The sequence below is a fragment of the Prionailurus viverrinus genome, chromosome B3 (assembly GCF_022837055.1).
Source record: "Prionailurus viverrinus isolate Anna chromosome B3, UM_Priviv_1.0, whole genome shotgun sequence".
NCBI classification, from domain to species: Eukaryota; Metazoa; Chordata; class Mammalia; order Carnivora; family Felidae; genus Prionailurus; species Prionailurus viverrinus.
This window is the reverse complement of record NC_062566.1, coordinates 37,803,262-37,822,500: the sequence shown is the minus strand read 5'-3', so window position 1 is coordinate 37,822,500 and position 19,239 is coordinate 37,803,262. Positions and strand designations below refer to the sequence as shown.

At 44.4% G+C, this 19,239-nt stretch overlaps 1 protein-coding gene and 1 non-coding gene across 4 annotated transcripts in view; one reads left to right on the top strand and one right to left on the bottom strand.

The window, feature by feature from the left end:
- The window catches only part of TLN2 (talin 2), a 456,802-nt gene that overhangs the window by 120,428 nt on the left and 317,135 nt on the right, over positions 1 to 19,239 (top strand). The gene's annotated exons all lie outside the window — the stretch shown is intronic.
- Positions 15,905 to 16,008, bottom strand: LOC125169359 (small nucleolar RNA U13). The gene has a single exon (XR_007153664.1). It is a non-coding gene; the product is annotated as a small nucleolar RNA U13 (small nucleolar RNA).

The window sequence follows — 19,239 nt, the reverse complement described above, 5'->3', positions numbered from 1 at the left end:
GGACCGCTGGCTTTAGAATTTGCCATCAGTTGGGTTGTGTTCATATGTGTATTATATGTTTGCTTCTCTTTGTTAATTTTTGTTGATGTTTATTTTTGAGAAAGAGCGTGAGCAGGGGAGGGGCAGAGAGAGAGAGAGAGAGAGAGAGAGAGAGATGGGAAGACACAGAGCATGAAGCAGGCTGCAGGCTCTGAGCTGTCAGCACAGAGCCTGACATGGGGCTTGAACCCATGAACCGTGGGATCATGACCTGTGCCGAAGTCAGACGCTTAACGACCTGAGCCACCCAGATGCCCCTGTTTGCTTTAATTCATGGAGTTTTACAGATGTTTGAAAAACTTTGGTAAGATCTGGAAGTTCCAGTCTGTTTCTGTTGCCCATGATGGGTCTCCTAATCAGGTGAATAGAGAAGAGCTTAGAATCCAAAGGATTTCACGTCAGAAAGTATCTGCCTTCATTTTGGAAAGGATGAGAGTAACAATGTTGTAGTCCTCACTCTAGCTGCCACCGTGGTGTTTGTGTGCATTAGTTCATGTTAGAGCTTCTTTACAAGAATGCTGTCGCTGTTCCAGTTTGACATGTAAGGAGGCTGGGTCTTGGGGAATGGAAGGCACGTGCTCAAGGTCGCATGACTCTTGTCCTATTCTGTCTGGCTATAAATCTTTTTTATCTAGAACCCTGCCCTGCCTCTTGGCTATGTTCAATCTGCTTCTTACAGCTAAGTTGCTAAAGCCAGCCATGTGTCCTTAGGTGACACATCTTCTCGTACAAAATGAGGGGGATATGTACAACGTTCTCAGAACTCCCTGGAATGTATACCCATCTTTTAGAGATGATTTAAAAGCACCATGTGAGTAACCTGTGCTTACGAGTTTGTGACTCGGTTCCACTAGCATTGATTGAATATATCCCCGTGTTCACTTTGGAAATGGGGTCATTTGCCAGATCCTTAAGGACCTCCCCACCCTCTTTGTCTGGACATATTTTCTCGGGCCATTGGCAGAACCGTGCTTGAGGTTAGGACCATTTCTTTTCTGTGGTGATGTCTGAGTTCAGTCGGATCTTCTCAGGTATGAGAAATGGGTGAGAATTGGCTCATTCTGCTTTTTCTTGCCTGTTTTGGCTTCCTGTACTTGGTTTTTTTATTGTACCTTTCATAATAGCGTATCCCTTGTGCCTTGCGGGAAATGGGACCTGGGCTTAGTTACATTTGTGGGCTGTTTTGCCCCAAGAGACCCCTGGGGCGGTTGAAGGGATGTACTGACTGAGCCCCTGGGGGGTGGTATCTCCCCAGGTGCTGTTGGTGTTCAGCAGAGCTGAGGCCTCCCGGATGTCACCCTCCTCTCTCAGCACTCAGCACCACTGCCTTCTCTGTCTACATCGCGGCCTTGCCATCCTGCCGAGGCTTGCTGATCCTCTGTGTCCTCAAGACTCTCTGTGGTGTGGTGTTGGGCCAGTACCTGTGCTGCCAGTGGGAACTGCTGGAAGAGACGTTGGGAGAGGAGCATTCTAAAGGCTTTCGTTCTTTTTTTTTCTTTTAAAAAAAAGTGGTTAAATGTTTATGAGAGAGGGAGGGAGAGGGAGAGGGAGACAGCGTGTGCAGGGGAGGGGCAGAAAGAGAGGGAGAGACAGAATCTGAAACGGGCTCCAGCCTCTGAGCTGTCAGCACAGAGCCCGACGCGGGGCTCAAACTCAAGAACCATGAGATCATGACCTGAGCCGAAGTCGGACACCTAACCAACTGAGCCACCCAGGTGCCCCGTGAGACTTTAGTTCTGCATTAATGCCAGAATTGGGCATGAAGGGTGGTCAAGAGTGGCAGTGATGGGCTTGGTCAGGTAGACTGTGCATTTATTATTTTCTCTTCTGTCGATACTCAACAAATGGAATAAACAAAATAAGGGGAAAAAATTTATATCTGTTTTTCTAATGAGTATGAAAACACTGGTGCATTGTCTTGAGACACGGACGCATGTACATGTGTAACCATCGTTCTTGGGTACTCTGGCTGCTGGTCTGCGCGCATGCGTTCCTCGGGCTATGCTACTGCGTCTCCTCAGGGTCCCCTTCAAGGCCCAGGGAAGCCAACACCAGGACCCAGGAGTGGCCCCTGCTGTGGGGTGGCCTGGCTCATTACAGTGGTCTCAGAGAATCTTCCTGCAGTAGTTTAACGGACTTCATTTGCTGGGTAGGGTCCCTCAGATCTTAAAGGTGTCCTGCCTCCAAAGGGAAGTAAACACTTAGAACCTCAGGTCTCCATCAACCAGGATGCTGGTCCAAATGAATCTCTGACAGACTCTGTCCCAAGTGATTTCTGGTTCTCTTGGCCAGTTTGGTAATCGTGTTTCTGTGTGGCAGGTGATGGAAGGGTTACAGACGCCGGCTCTGGTCGTCAGGGAGCTTATCCTGTATGTGTGCAGATGAAGCGATGAGTAACTGAAGACTTGGACCGTGGTGTTAAATAGACTTAAGTGTATGTGTGGGTATTGCAGTACGTGTGACGTACAGCAACAGATGGCCTGTGCAGAGTCCATTACACCCTATATGTGCATCTCCGGTGTATAGACTTGTGTACATATGCAGGCACGTGCACCCATGCCCTTATGGTACCAAAGAGACCCTGAGCCATGAGCTTCTTTTTGATTCTTGGGAAGGCTTCAAGGGAAAGTTCTAGGGACATGGGTGTTGGGAATGTGGGATGGATTTTGGACCCTTGGTGAGGAGCGCATCCTACAGCTGGTACAACTAGGGAGGTTGTGAAGTGTTGGGCGCTAGAATCTGGAGTTTTCTTTGGATTCTGCAGAGAGCATTTTAGGTGATGTTGACTATATGGCAAGATTTGGTCTCTTCTGGGAGGGACGCTGAGTGTCCTGACGAGTTAGACTGAGACCTTTGGCCTTGTACTGCTGGGGATGGGGATAAAATTCTCATGCTTCTGCCTCAAGAAACCACTGGCCTGTATTGTTTTTTTTTTTTTCTTAATTTCTTTTCTTAAAAGAAATTTCTTGAAAAACTTTTTTTGAATGTTTATTTTATTTTTTGAGAGAGAGAGAGACAGAGACAGAGTGTAAGCAGGGGAGGAGCATAGAGAGAGGGAGACACAGAATCCGAAGTGCAGGCTCCAGACTCTGAGCTGTCAGCACAGAGCCTGACACAGGGCTTGAACTCACCAACTTTGAGTTAAGTCAGTTGCTGAACTTAAGTCAGGTGCTTGATCTATTGAGTCACTCAGGTGGCCTTAAGACAAACCTTACTTAAGACAAAACTTACTTACAAGAATCCACCTGGCTTATCACTTGTTACTGTGTACAGGTGTTTGAGCACAGCAGGAGGGTCACTGCACTCTAATATCTCTCAGGGACAGAAGTGACCTCACATCCTTGGGGAAATAGTAGCGAGTCAGTCCCAAAGATGAACTCCTGCCTTGGGAACCTTGCAGAAAACTTCCACCTTGTTCCCACAGTTGAGATAGGAAGATTCTGACAGATTTTATTTCAACCTGGAGTTCACGGAGATTTATAGCTTGAGTATAGTAAGGCTTTAACTCTTGCTTCATGGGCTGGCTTTTATCTTGAGGGTTTTAACCACTGCCCGCCTCTTTTTCTCAAAGAGAAAAATGTGTTTTTTGTTTATCTTTGTAGAAGTATAATGCGATCATTACTGAACTCATACAAAAGCGGAAGAATAAAATAGTTACTCCAAAACCCACAGCAACTTGTCATTTTGATAGATTTCCTTCTAGTCTCTTTCGGTGCATATTTAAAAACTTTAAAAACAATTATTTTTGAGAGAGAGATAAAGTGCGAGCAGGAGAGGGGTAGAGAGAGGGAAACACAGAATCCGAAGAAGGCTCCAGGCTCTGAGCTGTCAGCACAGAGTCCGATGCGGGGCTCCAACCCACGAACCATGAGATCATGACCTGAGCTTAAGTCAGACGCCCAACCAACTGAGCCACCCAGGCACCCCAACATTTAAAAACTTATTTCTCCAGATTATAAAAATAACGTGTAAAATATAACAAATACTTTAAACACAACATGCAGGTATTTATCTTGGAGACAGTTGTTAATATTTTAGTGCTTTTCCTAGAGTTGTTTTTTGTTGTTGTTGTTGTTTTTTACTTTTATTAAGTTTTATTTAAGTTCTCTCAGGTTCAAACTCATGGGCCTGAGATCAAGAATTGCATGCCCTTCTGAGTGAGCCAGCCAGGCACCACCCCCTCCTTTAAGTTTTTTTAGTAGATGTTTGCATACTTGGAATAAAATTAGGAAAATTTTAATATAGTTTATATTTATATTATTTTCCAATTCATATTGACAATGCTTATGTTATTTCAAATTGTGTAAATGTGGTTTAAACTGATACAGCCACTTCAGTGGCTATATCAACTGACCTGATCATTTGCTATATTTGTAGTGGTGGAAAATTATCCTGATGGTATGGTAGGCTCTGAAGACATTATCCAAGAAGTCAAAATTGGGCCCCCAGGCCAAATTAAAGTGTTGAAATTAATTCAGTTTGTGTCAATCTCAATACACAGTAAGAAGCAAGGAGAGAGATTAGGTTAAGGCATGTAGGTCCGGCAGGATAGGTGGACCACAGTACTTGTGTGCTGGCTTGGGTAGTGTTCGTATATCCTGTCTATTAGCCACCATGCCCTTCCCTGCTGATGATGTGATTACAAGGACAGAACTGAGAATGAGCCAGAAGGCTCAGAAAACAGAAGGTTCTTGGACCCCATACACTTGGTCTGTTGCAGGAATTCAGGAGGAAGCATTCCTGGCCACATGTGTCTCTTATCAAAGCTCCTGTTGAACATCAAGAGCTTTTCTTCTCCCATAATACACCAACTGGGCCAGAATGGGTGTCACCAATGGGTGACCATATTTGGGTGTTTGCTCAAGAATACTGGGTGACCACTTGGTCATTCTGTCCCTTCCTATCTATGTTCAGTGTGTATGTGTTCTACTTCTTTGTAGCTACCACGTCACACAAGCTGTGTGCTTGTTTACCCTCTGTAAGTCACGTATCCTGTAAGTTTGATCCATTCATTCTCTTCTTCTCTGTAGCAGAACTGAGTATTATTGAAAGGCATGGCCAACACCCATTGTTCGCATTGTTTAATGATGAGAGATAATACTTCAACAGCCATCTTCGTATAAAAAGCTTTTTCAGCATTCTGGGACAGATTGCTACAAGTGGAATTACATGGGCTGAAGGAATATTTTCAGGGTTTTTAACAAGTACTGTCAGATTACTTACTTGAAGAGAGATGTAGGGGAGAATGGGCTACAACTTAACACCTAGTTGGTTTCTTTCACACCACCCCGTCTCCAATCTCTGCCTCTCTTAGTTATTTTTATTTTTATTTTTATTTTTTCCTGAATAAGCAGAACACAAATGGAGGGTAGATATGTGGTGGCAGTAATTCTCCTTCCTGCATCTGTCACGTACCTTCTCTCAGGCAGCTTCTCCTATGTTTTAAGTGTCTGTCCAGAGATAAACTAGGGGTAGACAAATGTGCATGTATGTGTATATTATTATATACAACTATATTTAAAAAAAATTTTTAATGTTTATTTTTGAGAGAGAGAGCACGAGAAGGGAAGGGGCAGAAAGGGAGACACAGAATCCGAGGCAGGCTCCAGGCTCTGAGCTGTCAGCACAGAGCCTGATGCAGGGCGCGAACCCAAGAACTGCGAGATCATGACCTGAGCCGAAGTTGGACGCTTAACCAACTGAACCACCCAGGTGCCCCACAACTATATGTATTTTAAATCACAGGTGATCACATACTGTTTACTTCCGAGTGTTTTGCTCTATATTTCATGGGTCTTTGCATATCAGTACTTAGAGAACTGCCTATTTTTTTTAAATTTATTTTCACTTTAGAGTGTGTGTGCATGAGTGGGGGAGAGGGCAGAGGGAGGAGAGTGAAAGAATCTTAAGCAGTTTCCAATGCCCAGCACAGAGTCTTACATAGGGCTAGATCCCATAACCCTGGAATCATGACTTGAGTTGAAATCAAGAGTTGAATGCTCAACCAAGTTCCCCAGGCTCCCCTAATGGCTGCTTAGTCCTCTGTCATGTGGATGCATCATAACTTCCCTTGTTCTCTATTGATAGATATTTTTTTGGTCTCTGATATTTGGTGGGTTCTTAACATCCATGAATAAATGGTATATGGTGTATGCATGAATTTGTCTATAAAGTAAAATCCTAAAAGTAGAACTAGAGATTTTACAGCTTGATGGACAACACCAAATTTTTCTCCTTCAAGGAAAGATGTAAAGGAATTCTCCTTTCTCCAATCCTGTATCCATACTGTTAGACTTTTTGATCTCTGTCTTTCCAACAGATGAAAAAGTGTCCTGCTGTAGTTTTAATACGTGTTTTTCTTATCAGTGGGGTTGAACATCTTCTCAAAGAACTCCTTTCCTGACTTTCCTTGTTGCATGGTCATACTTTGGTGCCATTGTTGTTGTTGTTGTTGTTGTTGTTAGGTTATTGGTCTATTTATTGTTCATTTGTTGGAAGTCTTAAGAAAGTTCTTTATTGTGAGAGTTGCAAGTAATTTTTCCTAGTTGATCATTTGTCATTGAACTTATAGTGTGTATTGCATTGAATATTTAAAGAGATTTTTTTTAATGTTTGTTTACTGTGTGTGTGTGTGTGTGTGTGTGTGTGTGTGTGTGAGAGAGAGAGAGAGAGAGAGAGAGAGAGAGAGAAGTGGGGAGGGACAGAGAGGGAGACCCAGAATCCGAAGCAGGCTCCAGGCTCTGACCTGTCAGCACAGAGCCTGATGTGGGGCTCGAACTCATGAGCCATGAGATCATGACTTTAGCTGAAGTTGGATGCCCAACCGACTGAGCCACTGAGGCGTCCCTGCCATGTACATTTTTAAAAAGGAGATGGAGTTGAATTTATCCATCTTTCCTTACATGGCTTACAGTTTCTTTGTTCTACTTGGGCCTTCCCCACTCAACGTGGAAACCTGAGACTTCCGTCTCCTCTACCCCAGTGCTAAAATGGATTTGCTATTTGTCTCTGAATCATTATCTCCAAGCTGAAAGGGATTCAGGGATCTATAGCTTAGATGGGGCCTCAGGTGGGTCTCCTGAAGCCAGTCCATTTAGGAATCATCTGAGAGAGAGTGTGGCTAGCTCCCAGGTGATGAATGACCCAGGTTTACTTAATGGAAAGAAGAGTCTAAGCTACTTGGAATTGTATTCACTGGGAATAGTTGGAAGCTACGTGAACTTTCATCAGGCCATTGGCATGATAGGTGGTGCTCATACAAAGCCAGCTGCTCAGCACAGCCCCTTGCAGCATGTGTGATTGACCCTCTTGGCAGTCATGGCGCTATCTGGTAAGTAGGGCCCAGAACAGCCCCTGAAATACCCTACAAAAAAGGGACCAAATCTCTGCTTTTCTTTTTTTTTTTTCTTTTAAGAACATTGCTCTTCACATGGTAAATACTGATTGGGCAACAGGACCATGCTTGCCTGTTCTTTGATTTGTGTGGATTGGATGCCTTGATTTGAGCTGACAAACCTTGAATGTGGGGTCTTAGCCATGGTTGCTTACCTGGTGTATGATCTTGGGCAAAGCACTCAGCTTCTTTGATTGGATCTTCCTCAGAAAATGAGATATATCGATGCTGCACAGTTGTGAAGGTAAGATGAAGTAATGAGTCTGACGGTTCTCCTTCAACTGTACCTAGGCCAGGTGGGTACTCGGCCTCAAAATTTTAGGTGTTCAGGGATCCATTCAGAGAGGTTCGTTAACTGTGTGACCTCTTGGGCCCAGGACCATGTGTTTTGAACGTTGACAAGATTGTGAAGCAGATGGTCTGGGATTCTCACGTTGTGCAGCTTTGAGGTGGGCGAGTCAGGGAAAGCTGGTGGGGCTGTGTTGCTTGGGGTCTGTCTGCTTTCCCTTCCCTTCCCTTCCCTCCCCTCCCCTCCGAACAGTGATCCATTTGGGTCCAATTTTCATTTAGTTACGAGCTCTAATTCAAATTTTTAGACGGTAAGGATTATTTTACACATACATTTAGAGAGACTAAGATAATTAGCTGATTTTTGTTCTGAGAATATTCTTCTTCCTCACCTCATTAATTATTGAACAAGAAAGTTTGCCTCCTGTGGGCAATGCTTAGAGGATTTAAATCATGACAATATTTATGTCTTTATGGGTGTTTGCTGATATTAGCACCAGGCCTACCCGCCATCCTGGCACTCTGCCCAGGCAGGGAAGTTGGTCTTTATGTCCTGCAGTCTGTGGGCAGCTGTTCAGGACGACCCCATGCAGTGAACCTTGTGAATTACTAGGAGTTAGTGATGTGTCAAGATCCCCATTCTGGTGGCTTTGAGGTTTAGGTGATTGACTGTGTGCTTATGATGTGAACCAAAATGTTTGCTGTTGGTTTTGATTAATGGGGCCTGGGTCCCATTTTAATTACCAAAGGGAAGATCTCGAATAGTAGGTAATGCCTGTGGTCAAAATGTTTTTTCCACCTAACACTTGTTTATTCATTCGGTTCTGAGATCTGAGAAAAACCTATCTACATAAACACCCTGCATTGGCCAATATAATCTAGCAATGTTTGGTCAGAGTAGACATTAATGAATATTAGAAAAATTAGGTCTCCTAATATGTGTAGAAACTGACTTTATTTATTTTTTGATTTATTGGAGTGCACAGGTGGAGGGGAGGGGTAGAGGGAGAGAGAATCTCAAGCAGGCTTCTTGCTAAGCATGGAGACCCATATGGGGCTCGAACCCATGAACCGTGAGATCATGACCTGAGCCGAAATCAGGAGTCTGACGCTCAACCGGCTGAGCTACCCAGGTGCCCCTGACTTGTAATTTATTTTTTGGTATCCTCTTGGCTTGGAATTATGTTTGTGATATTGATAGAGGCAGTGGCCTGTATAATTTCTACTGTACAGGGTTTAAGAGACATGAGTTCTAAACCTGTCTCTACCACTGGCTGGCTCTGTGACCTTGCCTAGTCCAACAGCTCTGGGCTTGAGTTTTATCCTTTGCCCCATAGAAGCTCCAGGAGTGTAAAGGCTTGTCTGCGCAGTTGACTGCTAGGGTTTATGCAGAGTAGGTGCTCAGTAATGGTGGTGTGAGTGAGGGAACTGGTCAAGGCTGATTTAATGTGCATTTTATATTCCAGGGATCCTATTCAGATACTTTCTGACCCAGTAAGGTTTGGAGTAAGGCCTGAGATGCTGCATTTGTAACCCGTTCTAGGTGATGCCTAGGTTTGTGCATCACCCTTTGAGTAGCACGTTGCCTTTAGATGAGAGATAATCTGTTCTGCTTTACTTACCTGCAGATCTTTGTAATGTCTTGCTGAAGGTCACTTTGTAAAAAGAACTTGTTCACTGAAACTGACCAGTAGTCTCTGCGCTGTGGCTGTCGTGACCGAAAAACTGTCTGGTTTAGCTTCAGCACTGGCTTTCAAGTCTCTATTTAGTTCACTTTGCTTTAGAACATGGTCTCCAAGCAGCAGCACCTGGGAATTTGTTAGAAATGCAAATTCTGGGAGGGGAGGGGAGTAGTGGGGCGCTTGGGTAGCTTAGTCACTTAAGCTTCCAACTTTGGTTCAGGTCATGATCTTATGATTCATGAGTTCAAGCCCCGCACTGACAGTGCAGAGCCTGCTTGGGATTCCCTCTCCCTCTCTCCCTCTCTCCCTCTCTCCCTCTCCCCCTCTCTCCCTCTCCCCCTCTCTCCCTCTCCCCCTCTCCCCCTCTCCCCCTCTCCCCCTCTCCCCCTCTCCCCCTCTCCCCCTCTCCCCCTCTCCCCCTCTCTCCCCCTCCCCCTCTCTCCCCCTCCCCCTCTCCCCCTCTCTCCCCCTCCCCCTCTCCCCCTCTCTCCCCCTCCCCCTCTCCCCCTCTCTCCCCCTCCCCCTCTCTCCCCCTCTCCCCCCTCCCGTGTAGGCTTGTGCGTGCGCTCTTGCAGACTAAATGAATGAACTCATGTATTATGTGTGTGTGTGTGTATGTATATATATATATATATATACATACACACACACACACATATATATATATGAGACAAACAGAAATGCAGATTCTGCGGCCTCACCCCAGAGACCTACTGAATCAGAAAACTCCAGGGTGGGGTCAGCAGTCAGTGTCTCGGTACCGCTCATCCAGGAGTTGTTGATGTTTCAGATCTACTGCCGTGCTTTAAAACCTTTCAGCACGTTTGCAGACGATGGTGTAGGCTGCTGGTGGGTATCATGGCACCTCTTTTGTTTGTCTTGTGGGTCACGAGGATATCCTGAAACCAAACAAAAGTTGATAGACAAAAAAATGTAGGTTTTAGTGAACTTCCCTGAATGGGTGGAAGGTAGAAGATGTGATGACTTGTTGGAAGCCATGTTTTTATGGATATGTGTTAACGTCCATTGGGCCTGATTTTTCTTACTGTTCTGGAAATTGGGAGACAGGGTTGCCCATTGGAATCACCTGCGGAGCTTCAAAAACTATAGATGCCCACCAGAGGTTCTGATGTCCTTGATCTGGGGTGCAGCCGGGACAGCCAGATTTTTAAAGACTCCCTGGGTAATTCTAGCATTTAGTGAAGATTGAGAATTCCTAGAATAAATGAATGTATCACTTTTTTTTTTCTGAGTATGTTTTAAATTTATTTTTAATTTCCATGCAATAAGTCCGTCGTGTGTATGTGTATGGGTTTCTGACAAACGCATAAAGTTGTGAAATCACCACCACCCTCCATTCCTAGCATTTGGTTTTCATTAACGTGCTTGTGGAGTTTTCTTCCTTAAAATGACACATGGAAACACATGACCTTCACTTCATTTCTGTCATTACTGTTCCTGTTTTGTTGTTGTCGATTGACGTTTCTGTCGGAAATCCCGTATCCTGAAATTAGTGCTGCAAAACAGTTGCCTAATGCTAACTTGCTTTGTAGTTTGAAGAGCCTCTTAATGAGTGGTGTGCAGAGTTGGGAAGCATTTATAACTACAAATGGTCAGGGCCCAGTCCAGACTAGTTAAACTAGTGTTGGGACCCTGGCATGGGCTTTTTTTTAAGGCTGCCCAGGTGTTACTAAGGGACAGCCAGGCTTGGAACCATTTCTCTATGATTGTCCCTTGTTTTTGTTTTTGTTTTTTTTAATGTTTATTTCTGAGAGACAGAGAGAGAGAGTGTGTGAGCGGACAAGCAGGGGAGGGGCTGAGAGAGAGGGAGACACTGAATCCAAAGCAAGCTCCAGGTTCTGAGCTGTCAGCACACAGCCTGACGCGAGGCTTAAACTCATGGACTGTGAGATCATGACCTGAGCCGAAGTTGGATGCTCATCTGACTAAGCCACTCAGGAACCCTTGATAGTCCCTTAAAATGCCTGTGAGTCCTAGATCATGGGTTCCGGTAAAGGTCCGTATCCCTTTTCTCAGCCCAAAGTGCTTCTGATATTCTTCTTCTTTGTTTTTTTTTTCCTTCTGTGACACGAATCTGGGTGCATTTTTGAAAAGGATTGAAGGAAAATGACTTCCTGATGATTGAGGATAGTTGAAGAGAAATGGATTTTTTTTTTTTTTTGCCTCCTTGTGAAATACTGTTGATTGGCACAGTATATCTGTTGTCGTGCCTCTTTGGACCGTGTGTGGAGTTTTGTAATCATGTGGATGTGTGCGTAGTGGTCGGAGGGAGGTCAGCTCACTGCTGTCCAGGCTCAGCTGTGCTTTTGTTGTGGGAGAGAGGAAAGTGATGCATGGATGCTCTCTGGCTAGGGCTTTATCAAGTTCATGGAATGCTTTCCTGACCAATCTGTTGATGCTGTGATGTTGTTTTTAAAAGATGTTTTCTTTTAAAACATTCTTTTTTTTAAAACATGTCTTTCTAAAATGAGTGCCTGGGTGGCTCATTTGCTTAAGCGTCCAACTCTTGGTTTTGGCTCAGTTCATGATCTCAAAGTCTGTGGGTTCGAGCCCTTTGCATTGATTGACAGCACGGAGCCTGCTTGGGATTCTCTGTCTCCCTCTCTCTTTACTCCTCCCCTGCTTGCTCTCTATCTCTCTTTCAAAATAAATATTAAAAAGCATTTTCTAAACAAATAGTATAAATAAGTAGTCCCTTGATCTCTAGGACTAACAGCACCTTGATTTTCAGGGGTTGGGGCTAGTCCTCCCATGGTGCTTTCTTAATCCACAAGCTGAACCAGTTTACCCGGAGGGCCTTAGTTCCTGGAAGGTGAAGTCAGGCCATGCACTATATAAAGTTAATAAAAGAAGATTGTCTCACTGGAAGCTTAGAACTTAACCATTTCATGGATAAGGCAACTGAGCCTCAAGGGGAGAAGTGATTTATTTGCTCAGTCCCTCAGCTGGGCCTTACTCCTAGCCCACTGTCCTGGATGGCTTACCCTGTGGTTGGGCTCATGCAAAAGGCTAGATGATGGATAATAAGGGTACAAAGGGTAGTTTTAAAGGGGTGATTCTATCAACGTCAAGCCTGACTGATGGCTCGGCTCCTGTATTGAGGGGATTTTTTGGGTCTTAAGAGCCCACTTCAGACATTGATTGAGGGCACCCTTTTCTTTGTATGGTATTCGGGAAGCTGCTAAATGTCTTCACTTTCTATCTGTCCAGCAACTCTGCTTTTCCCAGGCCTTAAACACCAGCCTGTCTTGGTGGTTACCCTTGGAACATTACCTCTGTTCTTGTACCGAGAGTTTAAGGAGACAGTCATTAATGGCCATGTGGTATTGAGCACCTAGAAGCGTTTCTACTCCACTAGCTCTCATTCCTCCAGGTTCTCTCCCTGCAAAGTCTTGTTACCAAGTGTTTTGCATTACATGTAACAGTTTGTCCAAAGCTTCATAAGTGTGAGATTGGAACTCACCTGTGTCAGATGAATAAACTGGTGGCAAATTTTGGAACTGGGAAGTCTTTTCAGGAAGATGTACTTACAGAAGCAGATTCTGTCTTCTGTGGCTAGAGGGGCCTTGAGAATATCCTTCCTCCTTGGTTTTACATTTGGGGTCTTACTTGGATTCCTACATTCACATGGTTCCATGTACACTTCCAAAGAGACAAAAAAAAAAAGTGAAGTATTACCTGTAAATTAAAAGATTAAATTCTACCTTCTGACCCCTTTGTATGGGAAATAAAATATCCCTATGTGACAGACTGAGGCCATTTGTGAATCAATAAACGTAGGACTGTCATTCTGAGAAATTGTTCAAGCTTCTGAGAACAAATAGAATGCCTTAAAAAACTATGAGAGAAGATCTGATTTGATTTACTCTGGAGAGAGGGTGGGTGCTTTATAACCTGCTGATTACCATAATAAAACATCTTTATTTTTCAGGGAAACATAAAATGACAATAGACCTTAAAGTACAGTATCCTGTCACTTGCCTCTGGTGGGGAATTAAGGATGGTTCAGTTGTGATTTGTAAAGAGCATACCAGTGGAAACTAAATTTTAAGGCTAACCTCAAAGTAGAAACCATAGCTTGCTTTGGGGGAAAGAATTGATGATTTGCTCTTCCTGGTGCTTTCCCACCACCCACCCCGCCCAACCTTAGTCAAATTTTGAGTAGACCAGTTCCAAGGCAGGACTGATAAACGTGCTCTTTCAGAAGCATTTTCATGTTATACACGTATCGTGTTTTGGATGTGGAGAGAGTTGTCCTGTTCTCTATGTGCCAGGAATGGGTGGTGGGTGGGATTTGTACCTGGACCAGTGCACTTTGCTTAGTCTTCGGGGGCGGTGACTGTGGCATTTCTAACACATGCACCACTGAGTAGGCCCAGGTCTGGAAAAGCATTGTGTCCGTGTTGGGGGTGATAGTGCACCTTTAGTGGGGAGGGTTAAGAAGTCGGTACTTGGTTTCAGACAAGGGTCTCACAGAGGGTGTGATTAAAGTCAGCATCACCATGGAGGGTGGGAGCAGAGTGAGCCCAAACCTGTCTGTCAAAAACCTGAACCCTAGGATTACTAGCCCCCTGTGGAACTGGAAGGAAGGAGTACCAGTGGATGATGGGTCATTAACTCAGGTGTTCATTCCCTCAAAGGGTCAGTCGGACATCTAAACACCCACTAGCCATGAAGCTCTTTGGAGAGATTTTTAAAAGTTGAAAGTATGCTTCCTGCTGTCCATCTGGTCATCATCTCCCCCTTTGGCTTGTTTCTTCCAATAAACATAATCTGAAGAGCTATGTGTCAGGCCCGTTGTTAGGCACAGGACACTAAAAAGGTGAGCAAAAGTAAATATTTGTACTTAACTACTAGACCTCCAGCTGTTGACTGTGCAGGTATGTATGAATAGTCATACTTAAACTCAGTCCAAATGAACTCATTGTGTCCTGGGTTTCCATTAAACTTAACAGCAAAAAAATTAAAAAAATGAGTAAATGCTTCTCAAGAAGCACTCTGTAACAGTGGGGGTGGGAGAACCTAAGACCCAACCCCTATAAAATGTGGTACGTGTGCAGAGAGAGACATGTACAAGGTATTAAGGATTGCAGAGGCATGGTACCCATCCGGTTCTTAGGGTGGGATAGCTTATCACAAAGGGCTTCCAGAGGGAGGGAAAGAAAGGAATGTTAGCCAGAGCCAGGCTGGTTGGGAATGTTGGCGGGTGGTGGTAAGGAGGGAAGGCCTCTCAGTCAATGCAGAGGAGGTGGGAAAACAGTTGCAGGCTGGGAGCTCACTGTGGAAGTCCCAAGATGTTCCATGTTGATAGGGTATTAGGATGGTGACAAACTGGAGAGGTAAGTGGAAGCCAGGATATGGCCGGCCTTTCTGCCTGGCGGCGGTAGTTTGGATTTGATCTTGAAGGGGTTCAGGCAGCGGATTCACAGGGGTGCAGTGCGTGATCTAGTTGAAAAGACAAAATTAACATATTCCTGGGTAACGTGGCCAGTGAGTTCAGTGCGAAGATTCATTGGTATGTCCCTAATGGGATGTATGGAGAAGGGGAGGGATTCAGAGATCATTTCCTGAACTTTGAGATGTGGAAACTCTCTTCTGCTGTCCCGTGGATGTTTGCTACGGTTATTGTGGAGGACAGAACAGACACAGATGCTGTTCTTCCTCAGGTGAGGGAAGATTGGCAGGTTTCAGGAACCAGGCCATAAGCTTATGAAGTCAGAATTAGGAGGTTGACTCCCATTTTTGTCCAAGCTTGTTGACCTGATTTGCTGATGCATTTTTGGTTCTTGGGGACAGGGCCACTGGTGAGAAGGTAGAAGGAGCCCAGATCCATTAAGAATCCACCCGCACGGGGGACTTCAGCAGCTGTGTTACAGTGATGTTTCATAATGACTGTTCTCCATACTTCTGTGTATGTTTAACATTTTCCATAATTGATCAAAATAAGAATAATACCTTCGTGGGTTTGTGTGAGAATTCAGTGAGAACTGATGCAGGTGAAGATCTTGCGCAATGCTGTGCTTGCTGTGTGTTGACCATTGCTATTATTGTCCACTCCTGGCCAAATTCCTCTTTTCCTTCCCCACTCTTCCTTCATGCTCTTGACTTCCTTGACTTTCTTGGCCCTTTCTCTCATTTCTGTCCTTGGAATTTGCCCCGTGGATTTCAGACAGTTGGACTTTTCTGGTTTTGTCCCTGCATAGTTCTCACAAGGCTATGCCTGTCTCTCTTCTTCTCTGGCTGATCTTGTGCAGGGAACCATCTCTACTGACGACCACTCCTAGGGTGACCACCCAGGGGTCACCATGCTTGACTGGTACTTCATGTGCCCAGATACCTCCTTGTGTATAACATGCGTGGGGGCCGGGGAGGTGGAGAGGGGTGTTGATGGGGAGACAATGAGCCAAAGAGGCCACAGTAGATAATATCCCCCTTTATACAGTGGGTGTCTTCGTGTACTGTGATTTTTTTTTTTCCTGAATGTCAGATGGGTAACATCCCAATGTCATAACAAGGTTTTAGGGAGGCACATGTCACACAACGGCGTGAATACCCAGTCATCCCGCTTGGGAACTACGAAAGGATCTGTAGTGTCCTATTCTTTACACATAAGTATAAACTCTATGACTCTGTGCCTGTGGACGTGATTATTTATATACTTAATACAACATCAGGGATGCTTGTTTCCATTTTGTATTGAGCCATTATCAGTGACTTTCAACCTTTTTAACCTTCTGGCTGCTCTAGCTGCTTTGCCAAGTTGCAGATTATTTAGAAACCATTTGTATAATATACTAGGTGAAAAGATTATTGAGAAGAACTTGGTGATGAATGCTTCCATAAGAAGCACAGAATACCAGACTGGCTGGCTGGCACAGTCAGAACAGCATTTTGACTCTTGATCTCGGGATTGTGAGTTCGGGCCCCATGTTGGGTGTAGAGATGACTATAAAGAAGTAAATTTAAAATACAAAAATGCATAGAATATTTACGACTTGGGAAGTGCAGTCGTGGTGGGAGGCTTTTCTCACTTGTTTATCGGTAAGATGTCCTTTTGAAGTAAATGGTATCTCCCTTTTACTTAACCATTGTCATACACCAAATATTATTCTAGGATTCTTTTGCCAACAAAAGAAAACTGACCCTGAACTGGTTTAAACCATAAAGGGAATTGAGTGGTTCTTTTGACTGAGAAATCCAGCCATGGGATGGGCTTCAGGTATGATTTGTTCCAGAGATGCATGCTTGTATTGGGGATCTAGTCCATGCTTCTAGGATTCTCTTGGCTCTACTTTCCTCTGTATGTTGGCCTCTGCCACACACAAGCTGTCTACAACTCACTGAAGCACAGATACCCTCAAGAGGTCTAGGTCTTAGGAATGAGTGCTTACATCACCCCTGGAAGAGCCCACCAACTTTGAAACAGGGGAAGTGGAAGTCTTGACATGGACTAAAGCTGGAGGTTGAGGTTGTGTGTCTGCCTTCTACCATTCCTTGTGCCCAGGGAAATGGATGCCACCACTGGGCTAGACCCCAGGATTTGCACCCCAAAGCTGAGAAATGTAGTCAGTCTCTGCAGAAGCGCAAATGCAAGCAGAGAGTGTTAAGAGGAAATGAGTACTATCGAGGACGCTCACAGGTGTCCACTCCAGGGACTGGCCTGGGGTTTGCATGCAGTGCTCTCGATCCAATTTCAGAGCCTTTTAATCCATCTGATACCTCCTTTAAAGTTGGTTTCTCCAAGGCACTATTTGATAACCTTCACGCTCAGTGTTCTTGAGGAAGCCTTGGGTCTTGGTCTTTTGCACGTTGCTGTCTAGGAGCACGACTTTGTCCACATCATCTAATTGTTGAAGAACTCCATATGCTCAACTCTGCAATAAGGTGGTTGGGCTCTATTAATTCATCCTATATTTACTGAATACCAGTTATGCCAGGCTCTATGTTGAGGACTGTAGTTATCATTGTATCTAATGTAGACGTGGTCTCTGCTGTTAAGGGGCTTATTGACGAGTGAGAGGGACAGGCATTAATTAAATGGTGTAAGATGGAACGTCTGATACATGCCTGGCCCTTGGCAAATAGTTTTCATTCAACGATTAACTACACACATGCATAATTTTATGCTGTGTTCAGTACTCCTGTGGGGAGCCTTGAGAGGGAGGATTGCAAGGAATGAGAAGAGAACTCAGGATGGGAATGCCCACGTGCAAAGCCTGGGGATGGTATGAAGGGCATTGTGGGCTTTTTGAGTGTCTACCCTATGGGAAGCTGATGTCCTTCCAGCCCTAAAATTCCCAGATTTAATGAGGAGTCATATCTGGCTCCTTTATGCTCTTTCTCTCTAAAAAAAGACAATAATGAGGAAAGTTACCTGTAGTGATCTCGGTAGTTGTTAGAATTGGTCACTCCCTACCTGAACCTGTTCTTCTTAATGTTAAATACTCCAGGATGTAAATTCCTTAAAAATGTTCATTGAAGACTGGATAAAGGAGGTGTGGTATATATGGATACAATGGAATATCATTTACCCACAAGAAGGAAATCCTGCTCTTTGTACCAACATGGATGGACCTTAAGGGCATTATGCTAAGTGAGATAAGTCCAGACAAATACGATCCAATCTCACTTATGTTCAGAATCTATTAAAGCTCAACCCCTAGAAACAGAGTAGAATGGTGGTTGCCAGGTGCTGGAACATGGAAGAAATGGGGAGATGTTGGTCAAAGGGTACAAACATTCAGTTATAAGGGGAATGAGTTTGGGGCATTTAATGTACAGCATGGTGATGAGAGTTAACACTGTGTTACAATGAAATTTCAAAAAAATATGTTCCTTGCTTTTCTAGGCCTTCTAAAAATATGAAAATGTTCTAGAAAGTGGAAAGCTCTGCCCTGTACCAGGTGTGTATTGGATGGTCCCAGCCCAGCTTGGTGGCTCTTCGCTAGTCCCCATTCTGTCCTGGAGCTCACAGCACCTCTTTTCTGAACTCACAGTGCTGGTGCTTTCTGGGACATCTCTTTCTCTAGCATTTTTTCATGAATCTTGACAAATGAGATTCTTAAGCAATGGGAACCAGGAAGGAAGACCTCCGGTTTACCATGTATTCCTAGAACAGCTTCTCCCCACAAACACCCAGAAGAAAACCCTGCACAGCATAGACACAAAGGGTCATGTTTTCCTGAAAAGGACAAACCTCTGTTCCATAGCCTTGCAACTCTTGCAGGCTCTGATCTGCTTTGGGACATATGTCATTTCTTTGAGCATCCATTCCTAAGTTAACCTTCTACCCTCTGATCATAAATTTTTTTGGGAGAAGCGCCTTTATAAAGGAAGTTTGAGTATAGTTACCAAAACAAACAAAATCTCCGTGGAGATTTAGAGGTGGCCTCAGGGAGCAGCTCACTGGATGTTAGGGCTTTTCTTTTATTGGCTGATGTGTATAGGAAAGTTACGGGGTGAGGGACAGTATAATACACTTCTTTGCTCTTTCTTCCACATGGTGCTTGTTGAAATAATGATTAAGGTACTGGGGGAGCCTGCATTCTTCTGTAGAGGAGGAAAGAGGGAAAGAGTGGGGGGAAAGGCAGATAAATAGGGCTGGAAACATCTCTAGTGAGGCAACCTCTTTGTAACTCCATATTTGCACAGTATGTCGTGTGTGTGTGTGTGTGTGTGTGTGTGTGTGTGTGTGTGTGTGTGTAGATGTGTTCTTGCTTGACTTTGCTGGCAGACTTCCAGGTATAGCAGAGGCTGCAAATATTTTTGGCAAATTGGCACATCCTTTTTTTGTGCTCAAGCAACTCAGGAACAGTT